Genomic DNA, 5,933 nt, shown 5'->3' with positions numbered 1-5,933 from the left:
GGGAGTTTTGATGTGATAATCGGTATGGACTGGTTGAAAGAAGTGAAAGCAGAGATCGTTTGTTACAAAAATGCAATTCGCATTATACGAGAAAAAGGAAAACCCTTAATGGTGTACGGAGAAAAGGGCAACACGAAGCTACATCTTATTAGTAATTTGAAGGCACACAAACTAATAAGAAAAGGTTGCTATGCTGTTCTAGCACACGTCGAGAAAGTACAAACTGAAGAAAAGAGCATCAATGATGTTCCCATTGCAAAAGAATTTCCCGATGTATTTCCGAAAGAATTACCGGGATTACCCCCACATCGATCCGTTGAATTTCAAATAGATCTTGTATCAGGAGCTGCACCAATAGCTCGTGCTCCTTACAGACTCGCACCCAGCGAGATGAAAGAACTGCAAAGCCAATTACAAGAACTTTTAGAGCGTGGTTTCATTCGACCAAGCACATCACCGTGGGGAGCTCCTGTTTTGTTTGTCAAGAAGAAAGATGGTACATTCAGGTTGTGTATCGACTACCGAGAGTTGAACAAACTTACCATCAAGAACCGCTACCCACTACCGAGAATCGACGACTTATTTGATCAACTACAAGGCTCGTCTGTTTATTCAAAGATTGACTTACGTTCCGGGTATCATCAAATGCGAGTGAAAGAAGATGATATTCCAAAGACTGCTTTCAGAACATGTTACAGTCATTACGAGTTTATGGTCATGCCGTTTGGTTTAACTAATGCACCAGCTGTGTTCAAGGACCTTATGAACCGAGTGTGTGGACCATACCTTGACAAGTTTGTCATTGTTTTCATTGATGACATACTTATTTACTCAAAGAATGACCAAGAACACGGTGAACATTTGAGAAAGGTGTTAGAAGTATTGAGGAAGGAAGTATTGTACGCTAAGTTTTCAAAGTGTGCATTTTGGTTGGAAGAAGTTCAATTTCTCGGTCACATAGTGAACAAAGAAGGTATTAAGGTGGATCCGGCAAAGATAGAAACTGTTGAAAAGTGGGAAACCCCGAAAACTCCGAAACACATACGCCAGTTTTTAGGACTAGCTGGTTACTACAGAAGGTTCATCCAAGACTTTTCCAGAATAGCAAAACCCTTGACTGCATTAACGCATAAAGGGAAGAAATTTGAATGGAATGATGAACAAGAGAAAGCGTTTCAGTTATTGAAGAAAAAGCTAACTACGGCACCTATATTGTCATTGCCTGGAGGGAATGATGATTTTGTGATTTATTGTGATGCATCAAAGCAAGGTCTCGGTTGTGTATTAATGCAACGAACGAAGGTGATTGCTTATGCGTCTAGACAATTGAAGATTCACGAACAAAATTATACGACGCATGATTTGGAATTAGGCGCGGTTGTTTTTGCATTAAAGACTTAGAGGCACTACTTATATGGGGTCAAAAGTATTATATATACCGACCACAAAAGTCTTCAACACATATTTAATCAGAAACAACTGAATATGAGGCAGCGTAGGTGGATTGAATTGTTGAATGATTACGACTTTGAGATTCGTTACCACCCGGGGAAGGCAAATGTGGTAACCGATGCCTTGATCAGGAAGGACAGAGAACCCATTCGAGTAAAATCTATGAATATAATGATTCATAATAACCTTACTACTCAAATAAAGGAGGCGCAACAAGGAGTTTTAAAAGAGGGAAATTTAAAGGATGAAATACCCAAAGGATCGGAGAAGCATCTTAATATTCGGGAAGACGGAACCCGGTATAGGGCTGAAAGGATTTGGTTACCAAAATTTGGAGATATGAGAGAAATGGTACTTAGAGAAGCTCATAAAACCAGATATTCAATACATCCTGGAACGGGGAAGATGTACAAGGATCTCAAGAAACATTTTTGGTGGCCGGGTATGAAAGCCGATGTTGCTAAATACGTAGGAGAATGTTTGACGTGTTCTAAGGTCAAAGCTGAGCATCAGAAACCATCAGGTCTACTTCAACAACCCGAAATCCCGGAATGGAAATGGGAAAACATTACCATGGATTTTATCACTAAATTGCCAAGGACTGCAAGTGGTTTTGATACTATTTGGGTAATAGTTGATCGTCTCACCAAATCTGCACACTTCCTGCCAATAAGAGAAGATGACAAGATGGAGAAGTTAGCACGACTGTATTTGAAGGAATTCGTCTCCAGACATGGAATACCAATCTCTATTATCTCTGATAGGGATGGCAGATTTATTTCAAGATTCTGGCAGACATTACAGCAAGCATTAGGAACTCGTCTAGACATGAGTACTGCCTATCATCCACAAACTGATGGGCAGAGTGAAAGGATGATACAAACGCTTGAAAACATGCTACGAGCATGTGTTATTGATTTCGGAAACAGTTGGGATCGACATCTACCGTTAGCAGAATTTTCCTACAACAACAGCTACCATTCAAGCATTGAGATGGCGCCATTTGAAGCACTTTATGGTAGAAAGTGCAGGTATCCAATTTGTTGGAATGAAGTGGGGGATAGACAGATTACGGGTCCGGAGATTATACAAGAAACTACCGAGAAGATCATCCAAATTCAACAACGGTTGAAAACCGCCCAAAGTCGACAAAAGAGCTACGCTGACTTTAAAAGAAAAGATATAGAATTTGAAATTGGAGAGATGGTCATGCTTAAAGTTTCACCTCGGAAAGGCGTTGTTCGATTTGGTAAACGAGGGAAATTAAATCCAAGGTATATTGGACCATTCAAGATTATTGATCGTGTCGGACCAGTAGCTTACCGACTTGAGTTACCTCAACAACTCGCGGCTATACATAATACTTTCCACGTCTCAAATTTGAAGAAATATTTTGCTAAAGAAGATCTCACTATTCCGTTAGATGAAATCCAAATCAACGAAAAACTTCAATTCATCGAAGAACCCGTCGAAATAATGGATCGTGAGGTTAAAAGACTTAAGCAAAACAATATACCAATTGTTAAGGTTCGATGGAATGCTCATAGAGGACCCGAGTTCACCTGGGAGCGTGAAGATCAGATGAAGAATAAATACCCGCATCTATTTCCAGAAGATTCGTCAACACCTTCAACAGCTTAAAATTTCGGGACGAAATTTATTTAACGGGTAGGTACTGTAGTGACCCGAACTTTTCCATGTTTATATATATTAATTGAGATTGATATTTACATGATTAAATGTTTCCAACATGTTAAGCAATCAAACTTGTTAAGACTTGATTAATTGAAATATGTTTCATATAGACAATTGACCACCCAAGTTGACCGGTGATTCACGAACGTTAAAACTTGTAAAAACTATATGATGACATATATATGGATATATATATATATATATATATATATATATATATATATATATATATATATATATATATATATATATATATATATATATAGTTAACATGATACTATGATAAGTAAACATATCATTAAGTATATTAACAATGAACTACATATGTAAAAACAAGACTACTAACTTAATGATTTTTAAACGAGACATATATGTAACGATTATCGTTGTAAAGACATTTAATGTATATGTAACATCCCGCGTTTTTCCGTTAAATTTATTTTTAACACCGTCTTTTTCTTTTAAATAATACCTTTCGTTATTTAAATTCGTAGTTTCCGTTGACTAACGTTCATAATAATTCCGTCATTTAATTATAACATCTCTCGTTAACTTGCGTTTTAAAAATATTCGATCGGTTAAATCCCGCACCCGCTTTGAAACTCGAGGGACCGGAGTTGCCAAATGGGCAAACTAGTTGACTAGGTCAACTAGTCAACCCATTTCATCCATTCCATCATCTCTCTCATCCCTTTTCTCTCCATCTCAAGAACACACACACAAACCCATTCCATTCATTCATCATCTAAATTCAATCTTGGAAGCTCACAACAAATCCGATTACATATTTGGAATCCTCTCTTCATCCTCTACAATTTGATACCAACTTCATCTCGTTTGGGTAACATTTCTAAAACTCTAGATTTCTCTAAATTCGTGTTTTTGATTTGAAATGGTGTTAGTTAGTGTCTATGGCTCGAGTCTAACATGAATATATGTTTGGTTTGCTCGATTTGTTGTTTTTGGAGTAACTAGCATGAACTTGAAATGGGTGTGCTTAATCCTTGATTTTGGATGAGTTAATGTTGTTAGATTGTTAAAGTGCATGTTTTAATTGTGTTACTAGTATCACTAGCTTCGTTTTGATGCGTAGGTTGATTAAGAAAACTTCAAAAACATGAATATTGATTTTGTGATGTTTGACTAGGGTTTGATAGTTCTTGACATGAACTTTTGATGCTTGAATGCCATGGAATGTTAATTGTTAGTGATTAGTTGTAATGTATGCTTAATTACCTTCGAAACGGCATATCGTATGTGTAAATTGGATTCCCGAATCATAAAATACGTTTTACGAACTTGAAACTTTGAAAATAAACCTTTCTTGATCAATTGACGAGTTTTCGGTTATTGTCACATGTATGCATTGAATGCCCAAATCATTAAATGTGCATTGGTGAGTTTGAAGCATTAATGTGGGCATTGAATGATCACTTGGTTGGAAAACTCGGTTGTTACAAATGAGGTTTTTGATTGTTAAATTGTGTTTAGTTGCATTCTATGTCAAAAGAGCTTTCCAACGATATAAGGTGCGAGTCCTAAGTGTTTGTGGTTTGCGTTTTATGCTTATTTGAAGTTTGGATCAAGTTGGACAAGTGAAACAGACCAGGCACCAGCACCCGCCTATTGTCGCGGCGCGACAGAAGGGTGCCGCGGCGCGGCATAAGCCGTTCCCAGCTTCTGTCTCCGGTGTCCATTTTATGGAAAATGTTTGGCATACTACGGACCTCCGATTCACATGAAACTTGTTTTAATATACTTGTATATGAATATTTAGCATAGAAAAATAGTCCGGGACCCGACCCGAACGCGTTGACTTTTTCGTTGACTTTGACCAAGTTTGACTTTTAGTCAAACTTAACCAAACTTTTATACAATCGTTCTAACATGCTTTGGTACGTGATTCTTGCATGAAACTTGACAACGTGATTCACATGCTATACTATTCAAGTCGTATTGAGCCATAGGACTAATTGAACACATTTCACCCGACCTTGTGTCGTAACCGGTTAATTGATACAACTTATTTGTTTAGGTCAAGGCTAAGCAACATTCATGCACACGTTTACTTTGTGAAGTACATTTATACTCGTGCAATCAAAGGTGAGATCATAGTCCCACTTTTATTCTTTTTGAACTTATATTTGGGATGAGAAAACATAAACGATTCTTTTGAACTAAGTGAACACAAGAACGGGAAAACAAACATTCTACATACGAGTTTAGAACAAAAATCCTCAATTCGATTATCATTAGTTACACTTGCCGGGTGTAAGCGAGAACTTATGTTATATGGCCATATGGGTTGACAACCCTCATCTTTGACGGTTCGCTACCGTCTACGGATGAAATATATTTTCGAGAATCAGTGTTTGTTCTAGCACTAAGTGATGGGGTATACAATGGAAGGAATGTTAAGCTTTGATAATTGGGTGCTCGTGAAACAAACTTTTGGAATGTATTACTATTATTTCATTGATGCAAATCTTGTGGTTCACTTGTACTTACTTACTTAAACCTATGATTTCACCAACGTTTTCGTTGACGGATTTCTATGTTTTTCTCAGGTCCTTGAACGATACATGATACATGCTTCCGCTCATTATTTGATACTTGCATTGGATGTCGAGTATATGTGCATTTCATGGAGCGTCTTTTGACTTTACTTTAAACCGTGTCGCCTAGATTTCATTCGTATTATAACGTTGTAACTTAACTATTGGTTGAACAATTCTTGTAAACTTTGGGAACAATCTTTATTTTGAAATGAAGGCGACATATTTTGG

Source organism: Rutidosis leptorrhynchoides, chromosome 10 (genome assembly GCF_046630445.1).
Source record: "Rutidosis leptorrhynchoides isolate AG116_Rl617_1_P2 chromosome 10, CSIRO_AGI_Rlap_v1, whole genome shotgun sequence".
Classification (NCBI taxonomy): domain Eukaryota; kingdom Viridiplantae; phylum Streptophyta; class Magnoliopsida; order Asterales; family Asteraceae; genus Rutidosis; species Rutidosis leptorrhynchoides.
The sequence above is the reverse complement of the archived record's forward strand: the minus strand, read 5'-3'. Positions refer to the sequence as shown.